This window comes from Mytilus californianus, unplaced genomic scaffold, assembly GCF_021869535.1.
Source record: "Mytilus californianus isolate M0D057914Y unplaced genomic scaffold, xbMytCali1.0.p SCAF_9, whole genome shotgun sequence".
NCBI lineage: Eukaryota > Metazoa > Mollusca > Bivalvia > Mytilida > Mytilidae > Mytilus > Mytilus californianus.
The window spans coordinates 75,680,544-75,696,468 of record NW_026262745.1 but is presented as its reverse complement, the minus strand read 5'-3'; positions in this window follow the sequence as shown (position 1 = coordinate 75,696,468).

Genomic DNA, 15,925 nt, shown 5'->3' with positions numbered 1-15,925 from the left:
CCCAGATCACATACTAGTAATCTATAAACCATGAGTCAAGTCATGTAACCCTACCATATATAATGGTAATAAATTTATTCCGTATATATGTACACCACCGAAAGCTCTTGTTACGTAGCCCATGGTTACATCGAAAAATGAACAAATATACTCTATGGCATTCCTGAATATCATAGGTATTACAATACGTTAAAGGGACAAATTTACACACCATAATAAAATTGTTTTAAAATGTGTTTTGTTTAGAAGGAAAAAATGTACTAGCGTCTTATTTAACCTAACCACCCGTTCATACATGTACATGAACTTTTAAGGTGAATATGGAAGTCTGGGTCGAATAAGTCGACCACGAGAACTGTATTTAAGTGAGTCTTGATGGTAGTTAACGCCAATTGCGTCACTATCCCTTACAAAAAAAGTATCTATTGCTTCTATCTCTGTGTCGTTAGATTCCTGAGATTCAGACTCAAATAGTGTTTTGAGAGACGAATCAACATTTAAGAGCTGATTTTCAATTCCGTCCCCTTCCACCCTTTTTACATGGTCAACGTGTACTATTTTCATTTTCGAGTTATGACACAACTGAATTTGATATGTGACATCCGCAATTTTTCTTATTATTTCAAATGGCCCTGTCAAGCCAAGTCCTAATTTTTGTTTAGCATGCGGCTGATACCAATTCCAGACTAATTGGTCCTTTGCGAAATTCCGCGGCTTTAGTTTAACATTGTAATAATGTTTTTGCCTATGGAAGCTGGCTTCGAGTTTTTCATGCGCAAAATCGAAAGATCGTTGCATAGGTTCTTTTATCCACTCTATGTACATGATATATTTAATCGGGCAATCAATTTTGCCTTTATTAGGTGGCGAACCAACAATCACGTCCAATGGAAGACGTATTTCCCGTCCTAACATGAGAAGGTTAGGAGTACATTTTGTGCTTTCATGAACAGCGGCACGGTAAGCCATCATTATAGACGGAAAATGATCATCCTTTTTTGAAACTCCAATTGTAAGAAAATTCACAAATCTCCAAACTGTCCGTATTTAGAATTCATTTTAACTAACAGAGGTAAAAGCTCTTTTAGATGGTAAACATCAACTTCAGTGATACATGATGATGAACAAGAAGCTAAATTGTCTAGTTAATTTTCCTCTGTCTCTCAGCATCAAAACACTAAATTCCAATTCATTTGGTCTTGAAACAGTCAATGCTTAGGTGACCTGTTGCAAGCTAAATTTCTGTCCCTATCCAATAAACCCTCATTTCCCGTGGCAGTCTAAATTTCTCCGACCTTAATCCCGGACGCCCCTATTACAAAACCTACCTTTTGTGTTAATTGTTAATTTGTTCTCGTCCTGAATATGCATGAAATATTTGCCACTGGACGTTAAGCAACCAACAATCAATCAATCAGAAGGCCCAGCAATAGCCGTTTGGGAACAGATACTGATGCTGGGCCCTCCTTTGAAAAGAATTTGGGCCTGAGTTTAATGTTTTTGCAAATGACTTCTTATTTTGACCTGAAAATTCAGTTTGTCTGTCAAGTAAAGCTGCAGATCTCCAAAGTTCATCATTGATTTCATCCCATTTCAACCCTAAAATTTTCCTTATCTTTCTAAATTTTTCGTCATTTAATTTAGCGGCTGGGAAACCCATGGACTTCCATAATGACTGCACATTAAAACCAAACTTGATCAATGCTTTAGCAGACCTCAAATTCTTTTTAAGATATATTGACATAAATATATCAAAAGCATTTAGCCATTGGTGAATGGACAAAAGCTCTGTGTTAGGTTTCCTATTGAAATTGTAATATTAAAATTTTCAAACAATGTTGATTTATTACATGTATCATCAATATTAGAAGGTAACAATAGAGCAAAATTTACACAATTGCCACACCAAACATCAGATTTAACCTTATTGCTGACATGGTAATCTAAAGGTATAGTGCGTCTCAAAATTTGACATGCATATGGATTTTCTTCATTTGAGTTACTTGAGTTTAACAGCTCACCATCAGAAGGAGTGTTGAAATTAGGATCAGAGGAAATTGGTAGTTGAAAAACAACTAACATTGGTCCCTGGGAGTCAGTAGTTGACGAATTTTCTGGTTGTATAGATGACGACAGCATACCAGTTACTTCATTAATTGGGACTACAGTATTATCTTTTACCAGTTGAATGCCAGTATTTTGGAACTTCAAGAACAAAGCATCAGCCATGTCATTTGCGGTTTGAACAGACGACTGTTGAGTATTCGTTTCACGATCTAACAGATTTCCAGGAGCTTCTTGTCTGGACTCGCGTCTCCGCACTGGTGGCCTGTATATTGGTGGTAACTCCTGACTTTGTTCCTCCACTAAATCTTGAACATCCTCTGCCAGGTTTTGTGGAGCAGCCTTTCTTTTTGTTCTGCTTTTCTGATGTGGCATTTTGCTCTAAATACATAAAACAAAAAAATAAAAATCCTGTATTATCACAGAATTTAAAGAATGTTACTATACATGTACAAATTTAAACGAAAATGCTTGTCCAGCAAATTAAACATAGTTGATATGATGATATATCTAACAAAATGTACTCGTGTTTTAAATGAAGTTTGACTATGATATGCTAATTATTAATACTCCAACACCAATTGTTAACCAATCAATATGTTAGTACTTCAATTGTACCAAAATCGATTCCTATTGTGACACAACCATTATGGGGAAAGACGTGATTTATTCTCTTGATTAAATAAACTAATAATATACTAATATAATTGTATATAAACCATGATTATGAATATAATATTATATAACTCTAATATAAATGATATAACCAACCATAATAAAATATAAATAAGACATTTTTCATGTCACCAAGTGTCACAACCATATGCATATAAGCAAAACCACTCAGAGATTTTTTAAATTATAAAATTGATAAGGTGATGGAGTAATATTATGCAAATAATTCATAGATAACTATTTAATTGTATTGTATGCTTCTTCTTCTTCTTCGTATGTCCTTCCAATTAGGAACAATAAGTAATAACAATCATACACGGCAGTTTGCAACGCAAGTATGCTCGACACTACATGTACGTGAAAGGCTACCAACAGCAGCACGAACACTTCTAGCGTATATTTCCATACCTTCATCATTAAGATGAACTTTATCTTTAAATAATAAATCTGGGGTGATCTTCCACAACCCCCTATGATGCCAGAAAGTCGCATTATCTCTTTATTTAGTAAATGACTAAGTTTTTTGTTTACAATGTAAACCTTTTTGTTATAATTAGTTTCCGAACTTTCGAAATGCCTCGGGAGAAGTTGACCAACAACCACGTGGTTATCATGGTAACAATTATTTATGTAATCGGCAAAAACGCTGATATCTCTTACTAATTTTATGGGCTCATTTTTCAGACGATACATCGTTGCCTCCAACCTGAAGAAAAACCGAATGTGGCGTATATTCTTAAATTATATGCATATATTGTTGCTTTTGGACACATTTTTTATCGGGGCGAAGAGTACCTCCCCCAAACCAAAATATTCCATCTGAATATCGGTTCCGCCTAAACCTAAATTTAACCAACCTCGATCACAGTTTTCATGAGTACATGATTCTAACCGACGAATAAAAGAATTACCAAAAATTAAGTCACGCCGGACCTTGGTTCAAAAGCAACTAATCTATTATAATATCAATAAATTAAAAATTAACCTATCAAACATATAATAATAATAGTTAAGGTTCGCTTTTACCTTATAATCTGTAGGTGGATTCTTCGATGACATCTGGTAAGCCCTTTTTACAGAACTGTTCAGTTAAAATTCAAAAACGATCTTTTCTCTCTCCCAAAACAAAGGCGAATGACCGCATGTCCGAGCACATGTAGACATATTATATCAATTTCCAATCTACAGAACTGAACAAACAGATTATGTAATTAGATGATCATGCATTGAACATGCAGCCCTTGACCTCATGTTGATATACTTAAACAAAGACATCCCTTCTTACACACATGACATTATGAAAATCGATATATCCGGAAATTCCAGCCAAAAAGTATTTTATTGTAATAAATGTTATTTCGTTATTTCTAGATAATAGATAAAATATGTAGAAAAGTAAACTATAATTTTGAAATTCCTTTTTCCTATTTATTACCACAGTGTGTTCTTGTACGGTCTTTAGCATTTAAATTAAATATTAATTATTTTATACAGTTGCAAAAATAAACCAAAAGATATAATAAATAATAAGTCAATTATAATAAAACGAATACTCAATTTGTCTTCAAATGCAAGTAATTGTTATAATCCTCAGATAATTATTTTAGTATTGTTAAACTTATAAACTGTTGAATTTAATTTACCTTTTAGACAAGTTTACATTTGGTGGTGCTTTATATTGTTATTGTTACTTTACACCATGTGTATTTAATACAAGTATAAACATCTTTATTATCTTTTAATCCTACTACCATAGCCCAGTTCCCTGAGAAGAACTTCAAGAACTGAGATAGTCTCATTATCTCACTTGACATCCATCGTCAATACAAAATTTATATATTTGTTGAATAGAGGCACGTCTCAGTAATTTACAGGACAGAATAAAACTAACAAGAGGGGACGGAAGAATCTAAGCCCAACCCTCCTGTTACACTAGCAACGACTTAATAAATTACCTGTGTGACCTAAAGAGTTAGAGCATAGAATGTCCCCGATGAACAATTGTGCAGCGAAATATATTCATGTCAGTTTACAACGCTATGTTCATAATATTAAAACTATTTCAGGGTAGGATTACTTTGTATGGCTACTCGTTTTAAAGATTGACTTTATGGGATGATGTGTATAAACTACGACAATTTGTTTTACCTGTATGTTTAATGCAAAATTCTATATAAACCGATGGAAAAAATGTTACAGAAGTTGTTATTTTTTTTCATCCGGCAGAAAATAATTCACTGTGATATCTTATCCATTGCCGTGAACATTCTATCTGGGAAGTTGAAATATCGAATAGGTAATAAAAAAAACTTAATCTTTGCAAATATGATGGACTTATAATAGTGTATTTGAATATAAGCTAAATTGGTAATTAAAAAACCAAATAAATGTATTACAATGGGAAATAATTTCATAGATTATAAATGGAAACAATATCCTGAAATATCAAAGGAAATATCATTCTTTTAAAAGACATTATGAATCAAAACCAGAAGTAGTTTCACAGATTTTAATTGTGAAATAATATCATGAACAATTTAATATATACAATAAGGTAACTTTTCAAGTGAAAAACAGGTAAAAGTGAGTTGTTTTCAAATCTCAGTACAAATAAAAAAGTAAAGATAGAAATATAGTTGCATTACTACAGTAAACAGTAATGGAGGAATCTGTGTATGATGATATTTTTAACTATCTATATACACATGAATATTTCATTGGAGCAAGTGACATTTCAGAAAGAAAAATAAGAAACAAAGTGAAGGATTTTATGATAAAAAATGGACAACTTTATCATAGTATTTACCTATGAAATATTTACTGTCTTATTAAATCATGTTTTAAGGATGTACACCTCTGAGGAGCCAAAAATTTCTAAGAATTAAACATTTTTCTGAACCTGATTTTTGAGTTTATATGACTATAAAAAAATAATTGGTGAAGAAGAAATCATATGGTTGTGCACTTCTTTTTTTGCTACGGCCCTTTGAAAGTACGCAATATTGATGATTTTCCATTTTATCATCAATTTTTACCTATTTTCGTGAAAAAAAAATCACAGTTCCACTATTTAAACTTTTTTTTCATACTTTCAATAAAGATGAAGTGGACCAATCTGAATAAATTTAACTTACAACAACTATAGGTAGGTGTTAATATAAGAAAGTTTCATCATGTTTTGATGCTTTTTTGTGTCAAATTTACCATGCTGTCAATTTCGTAAAGTTGTGATTGTTCGCTGTTTTTAAGAACAAAATGCATATTATTTCAACTTTTTTGTGATAAATGATTAAAAATTTCATATATAAGAAATTTTAAAAGAAAAAATGATACGGTATGTACATGTTTCTGGTAAAATCATGTTTTGTACTTCTCACCCATTTTCTCAAAATTTTGGCTAAAAAGACTGACTTGATTGGTAATAAAATTTGAAAATTAAATTATTCAAAAATTACTCATTGTAAATACACAATTTTTTCACAGAGTTAAGTTTGATTATTACATTTTTAAAATTCTTTTATATTTTCCACTTGTATCACATGTTTTGGAAATAGTTCCAGAACGAGATTTCAACGAGACTGAAACGTCAGTAGAATACATCCTTAAGTCATCTTTTTATATAAATTAATATAAAAAAAATAAGAATAAAGGAAAAATTTCTCTATGAAATAGATTTTGGAATATAATATCTGTAAAATGTAAATGGCTCATAATTACCTACCTTTGCTTGAATAATTATGCAAATGTGTTCTACCTTGATAAAACATTTATAATTATGGTCAGGTATATATCAATTGCGAGTACCATACATAGTAGACATTGGGACTCTATTTCACAAGGTTCTGTGAAATATGGAATGGAAAATATTTACTGATAAATACTATCCGCAATACAACAGATATAATTTCACTCTTCTGGATAAAATCTACCTGTGAAATACTATTGTCTGGAAAACAAATAATGTGACAAATTATCCCCAGGAAAAAATATCACAGAGGAAGAAATTAACCGTTACATATGTGTAAAAAGGTTTGTCGTTGGTAGTAAGTAAGTAATTTTATGGAGATGGCGGAAACCAGTTATTTTACAATAAATCTAGACATTTATGGATTTATGATTACATTTTTTGAAAAATCTTTCAAGTTATATACAAATAAAATGTATGGTTTTGAATAACTAAGATGTGTGCATGCTTATGTGAATATATATAAAATCCTTTATATTTGGGTGTCTGTCCAGCCTTGAGATTTTATATTCATAAATGCATTGCAAACAAGGCAGAAAATATGATACTCGGATACAAATCTAATCCTCATCTTCAGAATTCTGCTAAAAGCCGAGAAGAATTTTAGGCAAATCTTAAGAGATAAATGATATTCAATGAATTAGAGCCTTGTCCGTAGCTACCGTCACCATCAAAATCTCAAGATATGTTTGTTGACATAAAAACTGAATTTTCTCCCACCTTTGATTTGATGTTTGACATATTTAATCTTATAATAATTAAGAGAGAAAAAACTCACATCTTCCATTGCAAGAAACTTGATTTGGGACTACTCTCAAAACATCTCCTTTTTTGTAGGCACCAGACATCAGTCAACATTTCATGAACGAAGGTGCAATATGGTAAATCTTTGAAGAGGTTTTAAGTTCATCGTCGGCAAAGTCCCACTAAAGTTACATTTTCAAGGGTTTCTCTATGTCCCTTTTGTTTTGTACTGCCTGTTACATAAATTACAATCTGATTGTCAAACATTGATTCTATTTGTCTCATCTGTGTATTTAATGCAGAAAATTGTTAGGTGTAGGAAATTTTCGGGTTACCCACAAGAAAATGCCGCTATATTCCTTACTGAATTCGAATCTTACTCAACTCTGTATGATCTGCAAGATCCTAAACGAAAAATTGCAGCTTTTCACCTGCATCTCAAAGCGCTGACATGGTTTAATGATGTAAAAAGGGCTTCCAATTCTGATTGGACTGTATTATTTAGGTGTAATACCACCAAATCATAGTACGTCACATCCGGTTGCGTACGAAAAAGGGTCGAAAAAAATATTCCTTTGAGTTTGACAGTTGTAGGAAATTAATCCTACATTTCATTGCAGTAAAAAAATTCTGAGTCATAAACATATATCTTGGGTGTTTCAAAGCACCATTATTTTTTTATTTGATGTTTCTATAGATTATTTTTTGAAACTTGAGGTTACATGGTTACTAAAGCTTGTACACAGGAAAATAAGGGGTGAAAATTTGATTGGTTAACTTCCAGTGATGATTATTTTCTTATATGCAATGAATGTTATGTGAAATTTTGACTATAGTATTGGACAGGATAAAACTTTACTCATGCCAAGTATTTCTTTATTTGAAACAAAGATAAATTCTGCACAATTATTTGAAAAGTGCAAATTTAACAAAGACTGATAGGAGAAAAACAATGGTGGTATTACACCTTATCATCTTTGTTTAAAACACAATATAAGGATTTTGCAGGTCAAAGTTCAACAATGCTGATGACAAATGAATTTTTTTAAACATTCGGCTAAGTTCAGGTCTAGCTATTGAAGATTTTTACTATAATTTAGTCGAAAAACCAAATTCTATCAAAACCAGAACATGAGGTTTTATCGAAATTTATTAATGGTCTTCCGAACAAGATGACGTTTGTTCGTGCGTGCCGGAAATCCAACTACACTACAGGCAGCATTGACTTCATAAAAAATGGCAGAGGCGTGTGGGTATCGAAAAGAAGGGGTTGTCACACAAGCCATTAAGACCGAGGTTACGCCAAGACCTGATCCCACCACAAAAAGTGAAATGGACGATATTAAAGAGCAAATAAAGAGCCTTATATCTATGATTGCTAATATCACCGTACAGAACAACAGTTCAAATCAAACACCAAATTACCGACGCCAAGACTACCCCCAGTCACCAACCCACCCACCTCGGCAACAAAATTCTCGTGAATGCTACGGTCGCCAAGGGCAAGGTCACATTCATCGCAGCTGTAATTGGACAGGACCTGTCAACACATCAGCCACATGTCAGTTATGTTCCCAGCAAGGACATACTGCACAGTTTTGCAATACCCTTCAGCAATTTCAGTCGAAAAAAGGTTAAAACCCGAGGGACAGGCAAGGTCGTTCGGTCAAAATTTAGTTAGTGCCAGCATAAATAAAAACAATGGAACTTCTTTTGTACATTTGCAAATTTCAGTTGAAGATATTCATGAATTAACAGTGCAGCATTGGTAGATACTAGTAGTTCAATTAATGTTATTTCACAAACTTTGCATAAAACTCTTCCCTACAAATCTGAATTGAGTTTTGAACAATTTCCGTCTGAATTGCGACTTGACGATAATACACAGGTTAAAGTTTTTGGTTACGTGTAACAATATTATTATTGATTTTAGCAATTTTCCGCTAATTTTAAGTCAGTCAAAGTACAAACGCACAAGAAACTAACAATTCCTTTTTATTTCGAATGTATTGTATGGGAACATGTTCCTACTTATGTTCTGCTTGGATTAAATGGTATATGTTCGAATCATTAGTTCATACTCGAAAACGGTGTAAAGGACACCGACCACTTCAACCAATCATTTGTAAAATTAATCGTAAAGGGATGTTAACATCGTTAATTTCGTAGATTAGTGTGTAACGCATATCGTATGTCTATACAAACAGGTTGTATCATCTTGAAATAACCCTTTTCCGGACATTACCGACAATTAATAAGCATCTTCCCGAATGAGTGCGTGACGTCATTTGTGTTGTTTACATCCGCCATTCCACGAGAAACACAGCTATTTTCAACTCAAATTAGACAAAGTATTCAAGTATCAATGGATTACGACGGACAGGACAGCGGTTATGAGCCATTTATAACTGGTTGTGATAATATTCAACCGTATCAGTTCGAGCCAGTTCATATTGGAACAAAACGAAGTGAGCAGTCAAAATCATTCGGACTCTGAGGAAAATTCTGAAGTCGACAAATCTGACCTCTGCCGGATAAAACAACTTGGCATGGTATGGTTGATTGTCTAACAATAAAATACACAACATTACCAAGCATCCGTAGATGTAAATGCGTTTTAGCCCGTTTTCTGTCATTTATTGAAAAAAGGGGGGGGGGGGCATGTATATCATACATATTTGCCTAAACTCGTATATTTAACACTCCCTGAACTACATGTACAGAGTCAAATGAAATGAGAGAATGCCATACTTTAATTTTCAAAGAGGATGATGAACAAGACCTATAGTTTAAATTATTTTTTTTGTTGTACATGTACTCACAATGATATCATGGAATCAATGTTATTTTTTATAAATTATTTATAAAATGCACGCTATTTATTCACATTGATGCATTGTTACCTTTTTATTTGATCGTAATGACATTTTTCTTTACAAATTAACATACATGATAATGGATTTTAGATTGATTGATTGTTGGTTGCTTAACGTCCAGTGGCAAATATTTCATGCATATTCAGGACGAGAACAAATTAACAATAAATACAATAGGTAGGTTCTGTAATAGAGGCGTCAGGGATTAAGGCCGGAGAAATTTAGACTGCCACGGGAAATGAGGGTATTTTGGACAGGGACAGCAATTTAGCCTTGCAACAGGTCACCTACGGACCCCTCAAAGAGTTGTTGCAAGGGTTATTGGCGTGTATAGAGCGTGGCACTCTCTATACACGAGGCGGCGGATTTAACGTCCCCATTCTGACCGGACGTGGCTGCAAATTTGTACATCCCGCACAGCCAAACGGACGCCCCACTTCGACAAGAGTTCTACTGCCGGTCGGAAGAAGACCAATGGTGACCATACTTCTATTCCCCAGTCACCCTTGGGGGCAATGGATTTTAGAGATTTATTGTAAAATATATGCAAGTAAAATCTACATTGTACATTAAATTTCCCAGGTGTGACTGTAACAACTACACTGTAATGCCCACTGTGGATGAATGTATTTGTTGCAAGGAAGTTGGTCCGGTTGCAGAAAAGATAAAAGATGGGGCCCTTGATTGCATAACAGACCATAAAGGGTTCACTGGAAACTGTCTAAATAGACATGTCATTGAGTTCTCTTTGTATGACTTTGTTGAAAGACAGGTACCAGAAAATGATAATGAACTAATGCATTAGTATGTTCAAAATAATATCGACGATTAAACATAAATTTAACTTCACAACTATAATTTTTCAATTACAAATTCAATCAGAAACATAAAAAAAAATGCCAAGACCAAGCTGATGATGAAATTCAAAAAAGGCAAAATAATTAAATCTGGATAAACACATATATCATCATGAAAATATGAAATCATCTTAAGTAATCATTTTTTGTTCAGCATACTGACATTCAGTTATAATTATATCGTTGTTCAAGCTTTGTGTATCACTTTGTATACAGAATTTCGAATAATCTGTTAAATATGTTGTTTTTTTTCAGATTATATAGATATATTGCGTACAGACGGTTCACTCGCTGGATCTGGCATATTCTTGGGAAAAAAGAAGAAAAGTGATACCAGCATGTGCAGTTATACATATTCGGGAGGCATTCCCGTCTTAGGACTTTACTGGTTTCCAAAATGCCAGGCCATGATAATATGAAAAAAAATAGTTCATGAAGCTGTCAATTTTTACGCCCATACCTTTGGTTAAAATCTTTATATTTCACATTTCCACCACTTAGCATTGAAAGATAAAACACTTAATAACATGGTGTAAACTGTGGTGAATACAAGGATAATGGTGAAGAGTTATATTGAACAATGATCACAAAATATTATGGATACATAATAAAATATATCAACAAATGTATAAGTATGCAAAGTTGCGAAATGATGTCAGTTTCTAGCAAAACGACTTGTTCTAGGTCTTATAAGCTCCTCCTTATCAAAATTAGTATTTGATGCTGTTAGTAGAAGAAGTCTCTTGTATACAACTGCCACTGGACGTTAAGCAACCAACAATCAATCAATCAATGTATACAACTGTAAGGTCCTCTAAAGCTTCTTTAATGCTTGACAAGCAATTTCATCTGTCAAAAGATCTTTTCTGAAGAGCTCCAACATAATCTACAAGACAAATAGAAACAATATACAATTATTGTCAAAAAATTGTCAACACGAGAAGGTTATTTCATTGGGTGCGCAGCTTTTAAGGGGCCACAATTGTTTTATTATACCGAACTAACAGTGGAATGGCATGTTTGAATTATTGAAAAAGCACTAACCTTATTTTAGTAACACACACAAGTTGACGTTCGAAAATACATTTGTGTCATAGCTACAGGCGTGGAAGTTCTTGTATGTACAACAAAGGTTGAATATTTTTGTAAAATATCGATGGCCCTGAAAAGGACCGTTTATAAGAGATACCATTGGCACTAGATGCATGTCAAAAGTCTTATTTCCTCGTCTTTCGATGGGCTTTCTGTAATGTGAACGTTGCCATATTGTTTATTTACATCTGTGACGTCATTTTCATGGGAAATAACTCGAGTACAAATCAAGGAACTGAAAAGGTTATTCGCCGGTGAATAATAGGGTTATTCAACGCTGGTGTAAATTTTAAGGGTTATTCGTCCTTCCTTGCAATTGAATGAAAATTAACTGAATTATTCCATGCCACGTGATAACGTATTGCCCAATAGAATTGTTTGTAATATATGTAAGGTATAATAATATGTAGTAGCTCAGCCTCTAATTCACATAACTTAACGTGCAAATTTATAGATGCACTTACATGCATGTACATGTGCATTATGCATTTCGAGAATATAAACATTTTCAATTTTAATTGTACAATAAGAGACTAATTCTACTGTAAATAAACCTTTATAATTCCCATAAATAAAAATAAACTGCTAAGAGCAATATTATTACAAAGTAAGTGTATTGCACAGTGCTTTTTATGTTTTTATTATTGAACCAGAAACTTTTATGAAATCTTACTATAGGTTGCTTGTAATTTCTGCGGTTTGACAAAACATTGCTCTCATTCTTTTTTTTGGCTTTAGGTCACGACTTTTTCCATTTCAAGATTCCTGCTTTTGTGACAGCTTGCTGTCTATTTCCCTTTTCATTGTAATGCATGCAATGTAGCAATGAAAATCCTGATGAAGAAAAAAAAACGAGGTACAAAAGCATTTAGATCTTATAAATTAAGAACCTACTAAACGTTTAAACTTATTGCTTCGATTGATTGATTGATTGTTGGTTGCTTAACGTCCAGTGGCAAATATTTCATGCATATTCAGGACGAGAACAAGTTCACAATAAATACAATAGGTAGGTTCTGTAATAGATTAAGGGATTAAGGTCGGAGAAATTTAGACTGCCACGGGAAATGAGGGTATATTGGATAGGGACAGAAATTTAGCCTTGCAACAGGTCACCTACGGACCCCTCAAAGAGTTGTTGCAAGGGTTCTTAACGTGCAAAGAACGTGGCACTTTCTTTACACGAGGCATCGGATTTAACGTCCCCATTCTGACCGGACGTGGCTGCAAATTTGTACATCCCGCACAGCCAAACGGACGCCCCACTGTAGCACGGGTTTTACTGCCGGTCGGAGGAAGACCAATGGTGACCATACTTCTATTCCCCAGTCACCCTTGGGGGGTATTGCTTCGAAGTTTAAAATTATCCACTGATGAGGTTATATGTATACTATTTGGTGACCATTAAAGTACAGGTACACACCATTCATTTTTCTGTTTGGTATTGGTTATTTTAACATACTGTACACAATAAATGACCTTGCTTTCATTGCATTAATGGTTGCTAAAAGTTTTACATGCATGGAAAGCATGATTGTGAGTGAGACCTGTTTAGTGCCATTTGATAGCCAAGTAAGCCTTAGTTTTTTCTAGTAGTCTATCCAGTCTATTTACTTTATCTTATTTTCTTTGGTGAGGAATCTATAAACATGGAGGAATAGATAGTCATAGTCGGCTTATGACATTAGTGAAACCAGATATATATATATATATATATATATATATATATATAATAAGGCAACAACAGTATTGAGCATTTATGCAATATATAGTTCCTTCTGAGGTTAGATCTGATCATGGTGGAAAAAATGTAATGATTGTCCTATTTATGAACTTGATAAATGGACAGGACAGACTGTCATATCACTCAAATCTGCACATAATCAAAGGGTAGAAAGGTTAGGAGGGATATATTTAAGGAGGTAATACAGAAATTCTATGACCTGTTTTATCTGATGGGAGATACAAGTACTGTGGTTAGAATGCTCCTGGTACGTTTGTCGAACTTTTTAAATGGGAAAAAGCTACCCAAATCTCATGAAAAGTAAAATTATAAGGACAACCAAGCAGAAAGACCACATGCATCTCAAAACCTTGCACTAAAGTAAACATGGTCCATTCAAGAGTGCTTAAATCTTTCCACATCATAAAAATGCTAAACCGGGTACACCAAAACACCTTGCAAATAAGGAAGTAATGGCTGAACAAGTAATATCGTGTCTAAGATCAGGCAAATTTGGCCAAAATCAGTTTCATTGATTTAAAGGTGTGAAAGATAACTTTCAGATGATCTGCGAAATTTTATAAAGCTATCTATTGGAAAAATTAGTGTGGTATAGAGTTTAAAATTGTTGAATGTCCTCTCCTTGCAGATATAAGTTTGACGAGTGAATTAAGATTTCAGTGGTTCATATCTAGAAGACTATAACCACTTTAGCAATTCACTGGTTGAAAAATAATGAACGCATGGCTGACAGAATATTGAGCAACTGTCTACACAAAAAATACTGAAATGACTAACCGATATGTGGAGGAACCACTACCAGACTTTGTGTGGGGGATAGAAAGCAATGGTCAACTCCATTATCTTTGCTTTGAAGCACGTGATCAAATTCCATTTGGCGATTGGGATTCAGAAGAATTATGGCTCCCATCCAATATCAAATCATGGTTGAGTGAACTTTGTACAGACATTCCAGATTAAGTCTTTGCTTACCTCTGTGAAGCTTAAAGATGAAAAGGCTAAATCATGACAAAATGGATCAAGATCTTGATAACGACAAAAGTAAAAGAAGGTGAAAAAATCATCCATTACAGCCAAACGGACGCCCCACTATGGCAATCGTTTTACTGCAGGTCGGAAGAAGATCCAGTTGTCATACTTCTAGTCCCCAGTCACCATTCGGGGCAATCAGATTGATTGATTGTTGGTTGCTTAACGTCCAGTGGCAAACATTTCATGCATGTTCAGGACGAGAACAAGTTAACAATAAATACAATAGGTAGGTCTTGTAATGATAGAGGACCTGGATGATGGTCGGGGAAATTTGGATTGATTGTTGGTTGCTTAACGTCCAGTGGCAAATATTTCATGCATATTCAGGACGAGAACAAGTAAATACAATAGGTAGGTTTTGTAAAAGGGGCTTCCGGGATTAAGGTCAGAGAAATTTAGACTGCCACGGGAAATGAGGGTATACTGGATAGGGACAGAAATTTAGCCTTGCAACTGGTCACCTACGGACCCCTCAAAGAGTTGTTGTAAGGGTTCTTAACGTGCAAAGAGCGTGGCACTCTCTTTACACGAGGCATCGGATTTAACGTCCCCATTCTGACCGGACGTGGCTGCAAATTTGTACATCCCGCACAGCCAAACGGACGCCCCACTTTAGCAAGGGTTTTACTGCCGGTCGGAAGAAGACCAAGTGACCATACTTCGCTTCCCCTGTAACCCTTGGGGGAATCAGAAAATAAGGAGGTGGCAAAATATAGAATAAAGGCAACAGTAGTAAACCGCTGTTCGAAATTCATAAATCAATTGAGAAAGAAAAAAACAAATCCGGGTTACAAACTAAAACTGACGGAAACACATCAAATACAAGAGGAGAACAACGACACAACAGAAACACTAAAATGCAACACACACAGAAACGAACTATAAGATAACAATAGCCATTAACACACTAAACTGCAGACCAAATCAGTCATGATTAAAATTGAGAAAGGAAAGTCGGGAATATGATTCCATGTGTTAATAAAGTTAGGATTACTTTGTGTTTAAAAAATTAATATATATCGTTTAAATTTTGATAGTTCTGTAGTCAGTTGCTGAGGAATCTCGTTGCCACAGCCAATTTCCTTCATACTATGGT